Source organism: Pteropus medius, unplaced genomic scaffold (genome assembly GCF_902729225.1).
Source record: "Pteropus medius unplaced genomic scaffold, Ma_sr-lr_union100, whole genome shotgun sequence".
Lineage (NCBI taxonomy): Eukaryota > Metazoa > Chordata > Mammalia > Chiroptera > Pteropodidae > Pteropus > Pteropus medius.
This window is the reverse complement of record NW_024354500.1, coordinates 7784655-7802250: the sequence shown is the minus strand read 5'-3', so window position 1 is coordinate 7802250 and position 17596 is coordinate 7784655. Positions and strand designations below refer to the sequence as shown.

The 17596-nt window shown below is 36.0% G+C and overlaps 1 protein-coding gene across 1 annotated transcript in view; it reads left to right on the top strand.

The window, feature by feature from the left end:
• Positions 1-17596, top strand: part of ANKRD6 (ankyrin repeat domain 6) — a 173578-nt gene that overhangs the window by 23727 nt on the left and 132255 nt on the right. The window lies entirely within an intron of this gene.

Sequence of the window (17596 nt, the reverse complement as noted above, 5' to 3'; positions counted from 1 at the left end):
CAACTGTGGACTTTAATTTTCTCCCCAGTTTGTATTTGTGTCCACCCCAGTACCAAGAGGTTTCAAATCTCAAACCTCTGCAGGGTTTTGCAGAGCAAAATTGCCCCTTTCTGCAAGTGTCCGCTTCTATAAACACCAAGCTGAAGCTTCTTCTCCTACCCCTGATACAGCGAGTTGCCACTTCTCCGCTGGTTTTCCATCTTCCTCAACTATTGAAATCACTCCTCTGCTTTTGGCCACTCTCATGTTCTGTTCCTTAATGCGGCTTATCTTTATGCCTTTTCTCTCATATTAGCAGTGTCTTTGGTGGGAGAGGAGATAGGGGAGGTGTTTAATAAGCTTTCTTTCTTTAATCAGAAACTATTAACACTATGAGGCATCTTGTTCCACCCATCTTTTTTTTTTCCAGCATTATTGAGCTATAATTGACAAAATTGTAAGATATTTAAAGTGTACAACATGACATTTTTATATACATACATTGTGGAAGGATTCCCTCCTGAGTCAACACATCCATCACTTCACACCTTTTTCTGCATGTATGAGAACATTTAAGTTCCACGCTTTCAGCAAATTTCAATTATATGATACTTGTACAGTATAATCAACTATTGTTGCCATGTTGTACATTAGATGCTCGCCCCTTATCCATTCTGTAACTGTATCCTTTTACCAGCTTCTCACTATTTCCTCCACCCCACAGTCCCTGGCAATCACTTTTCTACGCTCTGTTTCTATGAGTTAAGCTATTTTTTCTTAAAAGTGCACATATAAGATCATGTAGTATTTATTTTTGTCTGATTTGTCACTTAGCCTAATGCCCTCCAGGTTCATTCATGTTGTTGTAAATTATAGACTTCCTTATTTTTTTTAAAGCTGAATAAAATTCCATTGTGTATATATCTATACAAATATACAGATATATATCACATTTTCTTTGTCCATTGATCTGTTGTTGGACACTTAGATTGTTTCCACACCTTGGTTATTGTGAATAATGCTGCAGTGAACATGGGACTACAAATCTCTTTTAGATGATTTCATTTCCTTTGGATTTATATATCCAGAAATGGGATTGCTGGGTCATAGTTTTTTTCCTCTTATTGTAAGATATTTATAAATTTCCTAATATATATATATATATATGTGTGTGTGTGTGTGTGTGTGTAGTGTGTATACTTTTAAAGCAAAACATTAGCAGTTTGTAACTTGTTTTTTCCACTGTTTTTTTTTTGGAGCATTTTTCATGCTATAACATTTTATAAAAGCATGATTTTTTAAATAACTGCAAAATATTTTATCATTTGGATATATCATAATTTTACTGGATTCCTTTTATTGGACATTCAGGAAGCATCTGGTGTGTCATTTTAAAAAATAACACTGAACTGGATTTCGTTAACCAATGGTACCAAAAAAATTTTTTTTAATAAATAAAAAATAACACTGAAACTTTACTGTCTATAAATGTTTTGTATTCTATCTAATTAATTTTTTAAGATAGATTATCAGACATTAAATTACTGGGTGAAAGATGAGCTTTTCAAAGGATCATATCATACTTGACAAGTAATTATATCTTAACACAGAATTTCACCAAATTGGAGATTCTATGACTTTTTCATTATGTAGAAACCAGATACAGAGAATATTTTGATGGTTGCCAAATAGGAGGGAGTTGAGGGTCTAGGTGAAAAAGGGGAGAAGGGATTAGGATGTACAAATTGCCAGGTATAGAACCAGTCATGGGAATGTAAAGTATAGCATAGAAAATATAGTCAATAATATTGTAATAACTATGTGTAGAGTCAGGTGGGTGCTGGACTTATCAGGGAGATCACTTCCTAAGTTATATGAATGTCTAATCACTATGTTATTTACCTGAAACAGATATATTGTATGTCAACTGTAATTGAAAAATAAAAACAAATGATTAAAAAAGGATATATAGAATTTTCAGATAATTTTATTTTAGAAAAAAGGAAAAAAGAAACTTGACTCTTATTTTTGGGCTTGGCTTAAAATAGCTTTTTTTCTTTTAAATTTATTTTAATTTTATTTCTCAAGAATTGTATATATCTATGGTGTACAGCATGATGATTCAATATACATAGTGAAATGAATACTATAGTCAGGCTAATTAATGTATCATCCCCTCACATACCTTTTTTGTGTGTGATGAGAGCACTTGAAATGACTCAACGTATTTCCAGTATTCAGTACCACATCGTTAACTATAGTTACCATGCCAAGCATTAGATTTCTAGCTTATTCACCCTACATAACTGCAACTCTGTACCTTTGACAAACATCCCCCGCAACCTACTGCCCCCAGTAAACACCATTCTACCCTCTGCTTCTGTGAGTTTGACTTTTTTAGATTCTATGAGTTAGACTTTTTTAGATCATATGGTATTTGTTTTTCTGTGCCTGGCTTATTTCACTTAGCATAATGTCCTGTAGGTTCATCTATGTTATTGCAAATGACAGGATTTCCTTCTTTTCTAAGACTCAATAATATTCCATGATATATTTATATTCATACATTGATGGAAACTTAGGTCGATTCCATATGTTGACTTGTGAATAATGCTGCAATGAAAATAGGAATGCAGATGCCTCTTTGAGGATACCGATATACTGATTTCATTTCTTTTGGATGTATACCCAGAAATGGAATGGCTGCATCAGATGGTAGTTCTGTTTTTAATTTTTTGAGGAAACTCCATACTGTTTTCCAAATAGCTGTATCAATTTACATCCCTACCAACGATGTACAAGAGTTCCCTTTTCCCCACATCCTTGCCAACACTTGTTATCTTTTGTCCTTCTGATAATAGCCATTCTAACTGGTGTGAGATGATAGCTCATTGTGGTTTTGAGTTGCATGTCCCTGATGATCAGTGATGTTTGAACATCTTTTCTTATATCTGTTGGCCATTTGTATGTTTTCTTTTGAGAAATGTTTATTCAGGTCCTTTGCCCATTTTTTAATTGGGTTATTTGTTTTCTTGCTACTGAGCTGTTTGAATTCCTTATATATTTTGGATGGTTTGCAAATATTTTCTTCCATTTTGTAGGTTGTTTATTCACTTTGTCGATTGTTTCCTTTGCTGTGCAGACAAGCTTTTTAATTTGATGCAATTCTACTTGTTTTTGTTTTTCGCTTTTGTTGCCTGTACCTTTGGGGTCAGACCAATGTCAAGAAGCTTTTCCCCTATGCTTGTTTCTAGTTGTTTTACAGTTTCAATTCCTGCATTCAAGTCTTTAAGTCTGCTGCATGTGGGTAATCAGTTTTCCTAGCATCATTTATTGAGGAGCTGTCCTTTTCCATTGTGTATTCTTGCACCTCCGTTGAAGAGTAACTGACTGTAAATGCATGGATTCATTTCGGGGCTCTTTATCTGTTCTATTGGTCTATAAGTCTGATGCCAGTACCACGCTGTTTTAATTACTATAGTTTTGTAGTATATTTTGAAACCACGTAGTGTGATGCCTTCAGCTTTGTTCTTTTTACTCAGGATTGCTTTGACTATTTGAGGTCTTTTGTGATTCCAATGAATTTTAGGATTCTTTATTGTTAAATTTTTATTATTGAAGGAGATCATACTAACTAGTCTCATTACTGGGAAACGCAGTCTTTTGTTAGGTTCACTTTTAGAAAACAAAGATAATGTATATCTCTGTACTGGAAATATGGATTAATCTAACTTGTCAGGTGTAAAACCACAACCCCTCAGTAAGAGAGTCTTGCCTTTAATAAGATTTGTGGTAACAGAATAAAATATTCCTTTATGAACTATAACTATTATCGGTCCCTGAAGTTAAAAAGCTGTCATTGTTCTTTAATAAGATAATTTCATCACTCGTGGTGATATTTTATCCAGTAGTCTAAATACCTGTTTCTACTGGCAGGAACTTCAGGTTTTTGTTTGTTTTTTTTTTTAACCCGATCAAGTGGCTAATTTTAGAACAACAGATAACTAGAACTTACTTTATACTGATTAGTAATATTTTTTCCTTTGAGATACAGAAAACACTTCTTTAGTCCCTTGCAACTTGATCGTTTGTGAACTCTTGCAGAAATCTCGATGCGCCTTAGATGGTTTAGATGGTTCAGAGTGTTATCTACAAGCACTTACATCTGTCAGGCTTTTGTGTGGAGGCCAGTACAGGAATGTCACATGATACACAGGAAAAGATCCTGTGATCTTGCCTATTCATATGTGACACACCATAGTTTGTCAAGAGTCTTTTGTATTTTAATAACACATTTCCAAGAACTTGCATTTCTTCTATCTAAACTACTTTGTAACTTTCTTAGTGGAAAAATAGTATACATTTCTGTTTGTAAGGGAAATAGAAAACACTTTATTTTATACTGGATTGAGTTAAATTTTAATATGTCTAAATAGACCTGAGGAGTTATTTGTGTGGGACCTACCTTAGCTTTTAGGATCAGGAGAGAAATTCTCAGGGAATTGTCATGGGGCAGGAAGGGAGCAGGAGAGTGTTGCCAGTTGCAACGTGAGAAGTTGATAATGCTGTGTGTTTGTGTGTGTTGAGTGGAGGGAGATTGGTGACAGAGGAGGAAATAGATGACTTTTCAGATAATCTGAGTAAAAACCTGAACAGAAAGGGACACCTGGTGGGAAAGGAGAGAACTTTCAGCTTTACCACCTGTCTCCTTGATTTGCCCTGAAAAGTCTGGCCCACAAAGCTCTTTAGTTTAAGAATTTGTAGTGCATATAATAATAAATTACCTGACATCTTGCTTTAAATTATTTTTAAAATGTGAATCTTTGCAAAGTAGTTAAGCGATCAGACTCTGGAGCGGGGCTAGTTTAGGACAAATCCTGGTTCAATGACATACTAGCTGTGTGACCTTGGGCAAGCTAATGAACCTCTCTGTGCCTTCATTTCCTCATATTCAAAATGGAGTTAATAATAGAATCTACCTCATTGAGTTGTTAAGGTAAAGTACTTAACCAGCAAAATTAATACACAGTTATAGTAGAAAAGTAGATAATATAGAAGTTAGCAGAAGGCGAACATCTCCAATCCTTCGCCTTTAGGTAATCACTACTAATATATTGGTACATATCATTATATATATTTTTTTAATACAACATTGAGATCACACTCTTCATGCTATTTTGTAACTTGTCCCCCTTAATATATCATAAGCATTTTCCCATGCTACTCAGTTTTCAGCATCACTATATCTAAAAGACAGAACTGTATTGAGTGGGATGGGTATATTTCAGTTTATTAAACTGTTCCCATAGCATTGAAACTTTAGATGCCTTCCGGTTTTTCACTTTTACATGTAATGCATCAATAGACATTTTTGTATGTTAATCTTACTCCTGAAGTTACTTTCCTTGAAGAGAAACAAGATTGCTGAGTTCAAAGGTGTTTATTTATATTTTTAAGGCTTTTGACACATAGTGCCAAATTGTCCTCCAGAAGTCTTGCTAGCAATATATGAGTTTGTTTTCTTGTCCTCCTGTAAGTATTGATTATTCTAATTTTTTATATTCAATTCGAAAGGCTAAAAAATTATATCTTCATTGTTTTATTGTTTGATTATGAAGGATGAAAATTTGTATGTAAGTTTTTAGCTCTTGTATTTTTTTGCCCCTGTGTTTCAAATGCCTGTGAATTTCTTATGTACTTTTTTGAAGTATTTGCCTTCTTGTAATACATAAATTTGTAAGAGCTCTTTAGATAGCAAAGCTATTGATTGGCTACATTAAGATTTTTTCTCCAAGGGGTAAAGTTTCAAAAATTTGTAATGAATCTAATACTCTTAGGTTGGTCAACTGAGCATCATTCACGAGGTCTCTAAAAGAAAAACTACAAACCAGTTGATATTTATAATATTATAGTATACAAGGTATATTATTTATAGACACAATAGGGAAGTCTCTTTTCCTTAGTTTATCAGCTACTCAGTTGGTGAGTTGACTTACAGTCTGTAGTTCGTTTTGTGGGTGCAATATACTTTATATATTCTAATTAGATATTATTAATCCTGTTTTGTGATTATGCCTATGATCTTGATTAATTCCTCAACTATTTACTGGACAGTGTCTTAGTGTTTAAACTCTTACAGTCAGCCACACTGTTTATGCCCTGTAATGATCAAGGACTCCCTATGTAGATAGATCAAAAGTCAAGATGGAAGGCCCACAGATTTTTGTGATCCTGCAGCTGAGCTCATAATGTTTAGTATCCAAATGACATGAAAGGTGGTATTCTTAGAAGATTGGAACCATTGCAAAAGATTTATGCTTCACTGATTCTCTTTGAAGAGTATCACAAGAACTTACTCTGTGAAGGGCGGATCATTGTTGCCGGGGCCTCCTGCACATATAACTAACTCCTGAATGCATCTTATGTTGAGGGAATTACTCATCTGTGTAGCATTTTGAGGCTTGAGCCTGAAGCATATAGTTTTGTAAAACCTGGAGGTGAAGTGAATTCCCTTAGAATGATGTTTGAAACTTTATTTGTACCTTCAAACACATTTTGGAATGTAAAACAGTCGTAAAAATTTCTGTTACACTGACAGCGTTCCTAAGGCAGTGTGTCGTCTATCATTCCACCTTCTTTACTTACCAAGCTGCCCCCACTCCAAGTATCTGCCCCCGCCCCCCCCGCCCCCCCCTGCTCTGAGGGGTCTATGTTTAACTTCGGGTCTTACAGGTGATTTTTTTTTCTTTTGTAGTTTTCTCTCTCACTCTAAAGAGATTTCCGAAGTTCTGGTCAGGGAGTCTAAAATTTCACATTTCACTTGAGTGATAATGATGAAATATTCTGTCTTACTTATAATCTTGTATTTGAAAGGGAGAACAGACTATGGAGAAATATGTGAAATTTGCATAAATCAAGAGAGCAAAAATTGAATTCTTACCTAATATTATTTATAAATATATAGATGTCATTTACTTAGGCATGGTAAAGATGCTCTTTTTTGATGGTCGAACATGGAGGTTTGCTTAGAGTTAAATTTTTTATTTTAATATTTCTAAGCAGCTGCGACTTTCTTCAGCTAACCTAAGTGCTTTTATAGTACTTCTCTGGCCACTTAATCGGTATTTGGAATTTTTAGCATTATTCTGATAAATTTCTAAGGCACATCACTTTGTGAAAAATTTGAATTACAAACTGGGTTCTTCTTGAGTCTCCCTTCTTAGCTTCTCCTTGCCCCACCTCCATCCCTTCAACTCCTCCACCCTCCATTTCTGGGTCTGTTGAAATTTTTGCCTCATGAGTAGTAATTATTATGAGACTTGACTTATAAATTCAGCCCTTTCTAAATGAGGCACTGAAGTTATGTCAGGTTTTGGATTTTCTTTAGTACTTTTCGTTATCACCTCCTCAGTTTCCTGTATCTAGCACAAAAGTAATTAGCAGAAAGAGAAGAGGAAATACCTGTTTATAAAAAGTGATATTTGAGTAAAATTCTTAATGCAAAATGATTGATAGCCTGATTTCACGTAATCAGCTCAACCTCGTCTGGAGTAGGTTTCCTGAGGTCCCAGATGTCAGATGTTTTATACTGTATAAACTCTACCATGATGCTTTCCATGTCACGCTTTACTTCTGTTGCCACCATTTAAATTCATAACTTTAGCTCATAACTGTCACATTAGCTTTCTCACTGGGCTTTCCCTGCCTCCATGGTCAAGTTCCTTCTCTCTGCAAGTCCAACAAGCAGCTACTGGATTAGTATGTCCCGAGCACCTTTAGGAGTAGGTCAATGCACTGCTCAGGCCTCCTAAAATTCCTGCTGAGTTCTGGTCAAAGTCCTTACCCCATTCAAGCCTCTTTACCATAAACTCCAGATTAATTTTCCAGGCTCGCAGTTAGCTTTCCTTTGACCCCCAGATTATGCCCTGTTGACTTGAGTAGCCTACAGGATTCGAGCCTGGGGAGGACTTTCCTTACCACTCACCTATGTGCAGAGAAGTCCCGCCTACCTTGGAAGTGACACCATCTCCCCCAGCATTCCTTTCCAGGTCCCTCCTGTTGGCAGTGTAGCTCCTGTGTCACTCATCTGGAATTATTTTTACATTTGTAGACCCTTATCTCTCTTGCCTGAGGGTAGGAACCAACTCCTCTCTTCCTGGATCCCATCAGTGTATTCCAGCTGCATGGCTTGCAGTCAGGGCTCAGTCTTTCATCCCTTTGTTTTTTTCCCCTTCCCTTAACGTTCTCAGTTCTTCTATTGTAAAACAGCAAGCACCCAAACTCTCTTTACCTAAATTCCCTTCCTGCTACAGCCATATCTCTCTTCTTTGCTCTGTGAACTTTTTATTTTTTTAAATGAAAGTGAATAGCATTCTTGATTTTCCTGATAAACTCATTGGAGAAAAATGCGAATAATATGGAATTCGAAGAGGGTAAAAATCATCTAAAATATCATCACTGAGAGATAAATCATCTTTTACTAAATATGCTGTCCTGTTTCACAGGCATACACACTCTTGTGCATGATACATAATTTTATATCGGTGAACTCATGCAATACATGCTGTTCTAGAAAAAATCAACCATGTATTGGGGACATCTTTAAAAATACTTTAAAAAAATCAACAATGTATTGGGGACATCTTTTCAAGTCAGTTCATGTTAATCCTCATCATTACTGTAAAGTATTCCATTGAATCAAAAATTATTTAATTTACTCTCTTTTGATGAGCATACCCATTCTTTCCTGTTTTTTTTTTTTTTTGCTCACATAACTAACACTATAGATGTATTAGTTGGGGTTATCTAGAGGAACAGAACCAAGAAGAGACATACACACACACATACAGAGATTGATTGTAAAGAATCCACTCACGTTATTATAGAGGCTGAGAAGTTCCAAGATCTGCCATCAAAGGCCTGAGACCGGGAGAACCGATGGTACAAGTTCCAGTCTGAGTCTGAAGGCAGGAGAGGACTGATATCCCTGCCTGAAAATCCTCAGGCAGAGAGCAAATTCTCTTTTACTCAGCCTTTTGATCTTTTCAAGTCTTTACCTGATTGGATGAAGCCTGCCCACACTAGGGAGGGTAATCTGCTTTACTCAGTCTACTGATCTAGATGTTAAGCATACCCAGAAATATCTTCACAGACACACCCAGAATAAAGTTTAACCAAATATCTGGGTAACTTGTTGCATAGTTAAGTCGACACATAGAATTAACCATCACAATAATGAACATTTTTTTTTATAGCTCTCCTAAACTCTCCCCTCTCCCTGTTAACTCTAGGATAAATTCCTAGATGTGAAATTGCTGGGTCAAATATATGTGTATTCTAAGTGCTGTTATTGCCCATTTGCCCATCAGAAATGTAAAGTTGTGTAACAGAGTGAAATACTAGCCTCTCTGGCTTCGTCTTGTTCAAGCCTGCTATCTTCCCATGGCCTTCAGGCGAATAGCCTCTCCTTCGTCTTACATATAGATGTGCTAATCATTAGAGGAATTGTGCTTTAAGCCTGAGTTTTATAAAAATAGCCTCTTACCAGAAGGTGGCTCTCCCAAAGAGATAAGGGAAGTATGTAATGTTTATCAAAGATTTGCAGGACCCTCCTGACTAGACCCACATCAACTAGGGTCAACAGACTAAGCACAGTCTTCCTTGGACTTCTGCTGGTGCCTAGATGTCTGCGGTGTCAATCACCTTTTGCCCTTCCCATTTCCCAGTCCCTTGACATAAAAGGAGCTTGAACTCTTTACTTTCTTAAGATGGATTTGAGAATTAGGTCTCCCATCTTCTCAGTTGGTACTTTCTCAATTAATAAACCTTTTCTTACTTCAAACTCTGATATTTTGTGTTTTGGCCTTTTGAAGATCAGGTTCACGGACTGCACCAGGAACAACTGTCCCCAGGTAAAGTTGTGAGTGGCTTTTTCACTATCTTTACCAACATGGACATTGTCAAATCATCCTAATATTTACCAGTTTTATGGTTTAAAAATATCTTTTTTTTTGCATTTTTTTTAAGTCCGAGGTTGGATATCATTTTGTAAGTTAATGTTCATTTGTGTGTGTGTGTTAGTCTTAAGTTAGACTGACTACTATTTACTGCGTTCTTCTAGGAGCCTGTGCCCAAATAATTCCAGCCCTATAATGGAATTTATAATTTAGTTTGTGCATGGAACTGCCTAATCAGATCCTTGGTCCATTTTACTATTTGAGTGTTTGTCTTTATTCATTTGTAAGAACTTTAAAAAAATTTTGCATGGTACAATTTCTATCACAATTTTTCTTTAAATTTTTTGACTTTTATGATTGAGTTGAAAAGGTCTCTACTTCTAAAATTGTAAAAATATTAATCCATATTTTCTTTTGCTATTCTATGGTTTTATTTTTTATACTTACCTTTTATTTTTATATAGTTATATATACTATCACATCTATGTATTTTATATTTATATTTATTTTTATAATTTCTAATAGATAACAACCCCTTTGTTTTTCTTACTTTCCAAGTGTTTCTGTCTGTTCTTCCATGCTTGCATTGCTGACGATCTTTAAAATCTTTTTCTTAAGTTAAAAAAATTCTCATACTTTAATTGAGATTATATTGAATATATGGATTATTGGGTGGAGAATCAATATAATGCTGAATCATTCATTCTTTCAAAGAAATTTATGAAGTGCTTGCTGTGTACCAACCAATTTCTAGTTACAAGACCCACACAAATCTCTGCTGTTGAGAAAGCTTACATTCTAGAACTGTGCTATCTAATATGGTAGCCATTGGCCACAAGGGATTATTGAGCTTTTAAATGTTACCAGTGCTGCATATTGATGTGATAATGTTTCAGACATATTGAATAAATACATAATTAAAATAAATACATAATTAAAATTAATTTCACTTGTTCTTTTTAATAAGTTTAAGTTACATATGTGGCTCACATTGTATTTCTGTTTGGCAGCTCTGATCTAAAGTGTGTTTGGGGCAATGTGTGTTAGAGGAGAGGCTGACTATGCACAAGATAAATAAGTAACATAAAATACTAGATAGCCAAAAGTACTAAGGAGGAAAAGCTAAAGAGGAAAGGGAATATAAATACTTCTGTGTGTTTACTGTAAGGTGGTCAGAAAGGCCTCAGTGAGGAGGCTCTTGGGTAAAGTGCTGGTTGAAGAGGAAGCAAGCCATGTGAATGCCTGGGGAAAGAGCACAGCAGGCAGAGGGAACAGCAAGTGGAAAGGACCCGAGGTAAGCACATGCTGGCATTTTCGAAGAAAAGCAGGAGGAGAGGCCACTGTGGTTAGAGGGGTACAGAGTAGGAGATGAGTTCAGAGAGGTCTGGAATTTAGAAGAGAGATCCAGGCTGGAAAGTCAAATGCTGGAGTTATGAGGACTCGAAAGTAATTGAAGCCACAAGATGGCATGAGACACCTAGGGAGTGTGTACAGATAGACAGGAGGTCCAACGCCTGAGTCCTCAGACTACTTAATGTTACTGGTGGGGACATGAAGAAGGAGCAAGCAAAAGAGTGTGGGAAGGAGTGGCCAGAAAGGTAGGAAGAAAGCTAGGAGGGAGGGAGGGAGAGAGGGAGAGAGATGAGAAGAGAGAGAGAGAGAGAGACAGACAGACAGACAGACAGACTGTGTGTGTGTGTGTGTGTGTGTGTGTGTGTGTGTGTTTTCCTGGAAGCCAAGCAAAGTTAAGCAAAAAGGATCCACTTCCTCAAATGCTGTTCAGTTGAAGACTGAGAACTGGCCTTGAAGTTAGCAATTTGCAGATCACCAGTGACCTTGATAAGAGCAGTTGTGGAGTAACAGTAAAAGCCTGATTGGAATGGATTCAACAAAGAAGAGGAGAGAAATTGGAGACATCGGTATAGACACCTCCTTTAAGGAGTCCTCCTGAGAACAAGACTTGTCTTCCTGTTTAAGTCTTCTTTTACATGCATTCCTTAGTAGTTTTTACAGTTTTCTCCACATAGGGCCTATGTTTTTAAAAATGTATTCCTAGGTGTGTTGTACTTTTTAAAAAATTGTTATTCTGAGTAGCATAATATATATATCATATTTTCTAACAGATTTTTTAATGGTGTATTCAAAGATCATTCATTTTAGTATTAATGTGTAAATGGCCACCATATTAGTTTTCTAGGATTGATGTAACAAAGTACCACAAACTGGGTGGCTTAAACAACAGAAATGTATTATCTCATAGTTTTGTACCCTAGAAGTCCAAGATTAAGGTGTCGGCAGGCTTGGTTCTTTCTGAGGGTTGTGAGGGAAAATCTTTTCTATGACTCTTCTAGCTTTTGGTAGTTTGCTGGCAATCTTTGGCATTTTCTGCATCATATCAGAGAGAATAAGGTTGAGCTAAGGACCCTTTATAGTCAACTGCAAGCATTTATTTGCAATGCCTCACTGAATGACTGGAAATACTATTTAAACCAATAAGCCAAGGATAATATCCAATCACTTTTTAAAAAGACCAGCAATAACATACTGCAAGACATATGGTTCCTTAAAGAGCTAGTTTTATAGGTGAATCACCTTTTTCTGCACCTTCATCTTCACATGGTGTTCTCGCTATGTGTCTGTCTCTGTGTCTAAATTTCTTTTTTATAAGGACACCAGTCTCGTTAGGCTAGGGCCCACCCAAATGACCTCATCTTAATTTGACTACATCTGCCAAGATCTTATTTCCAAATAAGGTCACATTCTGAGGTGCTGAGGCTTAGGACTTCATAATGTCTTTTTTGGGGGGATACAGTTCAACCTTTACTAAGAACCTTGTAAGCTCCTTAGTCATTTCAAACAGTTTGTTTTTGACTTTCTTGGGTCTTTGAGGTGTACAATATGTAAATTCTAATGATGAAACGTTATTTTTTTGTTTCGTAAAATGCGTAACTTGAATTTCACGTTCTTGCCTAGTTTCATTTTACTTTAATTCCATGAAAGATCAGACTACTCTCACTATTTCTATTTCTCATCTCCTGGGTCTTTCCCACCCACTGAAACCACTTTGCTTAGGCCACTAATCACGGGTCTGGGTTGTGGTAAGCTTATCGTTCTTTTTGGCAGAACTAGTAACCTACCCTGAATAATAACCTTATCTTACATATAGGGAATTAGATTAAAAAGATGAGAGGAAGAGTCCTAAAATTTAGAGTTAAATGACCTTTTGAAGAACCCTCACAAATGGCAGTTGAATGATCAGAGAGGAGGTGGTTCTTACAATGGTTGTCTCCTAAGCCTTTAGGAGCTTCCAGTGCCTTTAAAACAAAAAATCTTTTTATTATGGAAGACTTAAAACAGAGATGAAAGTAGACAACATAATATCATGCACCCTCATGTATCTGTAACCCAATTTCAATAATTATCAACTAATGGTCAATTTTGTTTCATCTATATCTTCAAACACTCCCTGCCCCATTTTATCTGTAACTGTTTTAGTGTGTAGCTTTAAAAGATAAGGACTTATTAAAATAACCAAACTACCAGTATTGCACCTAAAAAAATAATGATTCCTTAATAACATCAAGTATAGTTAGTGTTCAAATTTTCAATATCTGTAAGATTTTAAAAATATTTTATTTTGAATAAGGATCCAAATAAGGTCCACATATTAGATTGGTCAGTGTGACTTTCAAGTCTCTTCTTATTGTTACCTGACTTTATTCTAGCTCTCTCTTTCCTTGTGAACTATATTTTGATGAAACCAGGTTCTTTGTCCTGTAGAGTTTTATAGCATTTGGATTTTGCTGGTTGTATCCCTGTGGTGTCATTTATCATGTTTCTATATCCCCAGTACTTCTTGATGTCTTTGATAGTTGGGTCTTAAATTGATAGTTGGGTCCTAAAGCTTGGTCATATTTAGATTCAATTTATTTTGACATGACTACTTCATAAGTGGTGTATGTCCCTTTATCAGGAGGTAAAAAGATAAACAACCCACAGTCTGGTTGTTTATCTTTTTTAGCAGCCATTGATATTTAATGTCTAGATCTGTTAATCGATTAGGCCTTGCTAAATGGATTGTATCATTCCTTCTTTCTTTATTAGCTAAAATGTAAAGAGAAACTTTATCTCATCTGCTATTTGGTTACTAGTGGCATAGTTTGTAGTAAGATAGGCAGGAAAAATCTTAGTTCTTTTTTTTGTCAATTAGTTTTTATAGAAACTTTCTTACAGTAAAGCTAGTTTCACCCAAAAGACTCTATTGCACAGTGCCTATTGGAATAGCTTCTTGGAAGACCATTCTTTCAAGTAAATGTATGGAGGTTTGCGCAGGATCCCAGAGATAATGGGTTAGCCAGGAGGCCATGTAGTTCCACCTGTTTTTTTCCAAATGAAGAATATCCTTCTCCCCCTGCAGCCTAGCCCTTCCTTTCTCCCTTTCATCTCCACATAGATACATATAAATGCATATATGTATATGCACATGTTTATTAAAGTTCCAGAGCAACCCCAGACAGTCAAATTCTGGATAACTATGATTCTGCCCAGAGGTAGTGAATTCATTGTAGGTGCCTGAGGGGTGAAGGAGACCCAGGGAGAAGCAAGTTGTTACTGAAGGTTATTGCTCTTCCCAGGTGTTCCCTTGTCTTTGGCAGTAGTTCTGCTCCCCTGTGTACCTGTCAGAAACGTGCTGTGTGTCCTTTACCATGACCCCCTCCAAGATAGCCTTGCTAGGTGTGTTAAGCGCATTGCCTGTGGGTCCTCCCAGAAAACTTCAGATAGGTGCTGATACGCACCTGGCTCCAGGTTATAAAGTGGGGGATAATAATGCCACCGCCATCACAGTGTCTCTCTCGTCAGGTCTTCCTGTCTGGTGGCCTCTCTTTAGCTGTGCTGTGAGAGGCTTCCTATGCAAGTCTAGGCGAATCATGTCATTTAATGCTGCCTGCCCCATTGTTTCCCTCTGAAGACCGGAGAAAGTCATTCAGTCCCCTGCTCCCACATCTGCTGATTGCTCAGGACAACTTGCTGTATCTGTGCCTCCACCCTGTGAGAGGTTCCCGCACATGCCTGGCGAGGAAGATCCCCAGAGGAAGAGAGGCCATTGTCTGCTCCCCGACCTCCCATCCGTCCCCAAAGTCACTGGCCTGGCTCTGTTGTCATCGTGTACTGCGTATACTTCTTTGTATTTAATGGTTTCTTTAAATAAGACATTATTAGGTTTTTTCCTAACTTAGAATTCTAAATTTCAAATTTATGCATAGTATAAGTTTTTCCTCCCTTGCCTATGCCTCTTATTTATGTAATCATTTCTGTAGGTCTAGAGAATTTACTGAAAACATGCATTTGTGATCTCTTTAAAACCTTTTACTTTAAAGGTGTTGCTTCTTGGTTTTTCTTTCCTTTTTAAATCTCATCTTTATTTTACCCTTCTAGAGTTGTCTGATTTTAATTCTCACCAGAAAGTTTCTGTGTACTAAACAAGCGTAGCAATGTCATTTTGTAAAGTAACATCTCACATTACCAAAGCAAATGGCTTTTTACAATTTTATTTTCTAAGCAACTGTCAGTCCAGTTAATGGCGAAGCTAGAGGCTTAAAAATTGACAACTTGTAATGCTGGAGAGGAGGGGCATGCAGGAGGGTAATGCTCATGTGTCAGGCTTCTCCAAGTAGCCACATTGTGATACTGCACAACTCACCCAACTTCCTTTAATCTTTTTTGTTCACATCTCTGAAGCTGTCATTAGCTTGAGATAAAGAAAAAATGTTCAGAATGTACAGTGGTCCACAAATAGCTATCGTCAGAGTTCGTAAAGATATTTTTTATCTGAGGAATTCTAATATGAATAACTTTTAGAATTTTCTTCTTTTTTAATTTGAAAAATTGTTTACTAGTGTTACATTAAATATAGTCTAGAAGCAAACCTAGGGTTAATTTCATTTTGGCTTGAAATTATTTGTGCTTTTCCTCTGGCTCTTTTACAGCCTACACTAAGGAGATCTGACTTAACTTGTGTTCTTGACCTGATCAGAATTTTTCTACTTTGAGTGAAACAAAGAGAGTGCAAAATGAGAAATTTGTCTTATTTATAAGTTGTCAGCAACAATCCCAAACCTCTCTAGATGCATGGAAATACAATTTTTTTTAGCAATCCAACTTTAGGAGGCCAACATAAGATCTGGACATTTCCTATTTAAGCAAAAATATTAAAGCTATGCACATATGGCTTTCATTCTATGACTATTTTCAAATTAAGGGTTACCATATTCTAAATTCCATTTGTGAAACTGGGAGCAAAAGAGAAAAATCTGAAACATCTTTATTTCAATGGAATCTGTATGTTAGCATCTGCACTGGCATGTATATGATTGGAACATGTAGAGTTGAATCAGCACCTTTGTTTCTGGTCAGTTGCCAGAAATAAAGACATCAAAGGAAATTATAAACTGGGCAACAAATCAAAGCTGAATGAGTTTTTCATTTAGTAGTTTTCTAGGTCGCTGTCTTTGCAGCTCATCAAAATTTAACTGTCCCTCCCACAACCCCCTTTGAGAAAGGGCCACCCCTAAGTAGACTGGTTGCTCGTTCTTGTTACCTTTCCATTTGTACATGTGTGGAATTGTTTTTGTAGGACAAATTCCCAGATGTGGAAATACTCAGTCAAAGAGAGTGAACATTTATAGGTTTAACAGACACTGCCAAATTGTCCTCTAGAAAGGTTGTACCCATGTGCACTTCTGCTAACAGTGAAACTGAAACCAACCATTGGGCTGTAATGAAGTACTGTGGGGTTGTTTGTGGGGAGCCAGGCAGGCCTGATATGTTGCCAGCCATATTCTAGTCAAGAAGTTGATTCATGGAACGGTGATAAGCTCTTTTAGACAGTGTAAAATAATGTACAGATAGTCTTGGAAAAGAACATTTTCATAAAGACTGAAATGAAAATGCTGTATAGTTAAAGAATCATTTAAAAATAATGCATAATCGTACCCTTAAGAAATTTTTATTTTTACAAACTACCGTCTATATATATATATATATATATATATATATATATATTTTTTTTTTATCAGTTCCAGTTAGTATGTGTGTATTTTCATATTTTACTTTTTTCAGTTTTCACATAAGTGTGTCATAAGCTGAGTCCTGTTTCTACATACCTTTAATAATGGTCATTTCATTATTTTACTATAATCTGCTAATTTAGTCTTTAGTATTGATTATTTAATGTACAACCGAACACTTATATTGCGTGTTCTTAACTGATAAGATTTATTGGTTTGTTCTGGTTATAAGAGTAATACAGTTCATTATTTTTTAAAAATTGGAAAATACAACAAAATAGGAAGACACGCAACTCTTCCTATAACCTCTTAATGAACTCTGTGAGCATTATGATAACTTTCCTTACTCTTTTCCTAATTTTTCTTGTTTTACAGTTCGTACCTGTACTATTTGTGTAAAACATATTCATTTTTACATTTCTAAACCTTTTAAAAACATCATTTTTCCTTTTTAAAAAAATGAAAGCTTTTTTTCTGATTGTAAAAGTAGTTTGAAATTATTACAGAAAATTGGGAAATAATTCCAAACATTCATAATTGCAAACACCAGAGGCAAATACTACTTTGGTTTATGATGCTCGCTTTTTAAAAAAA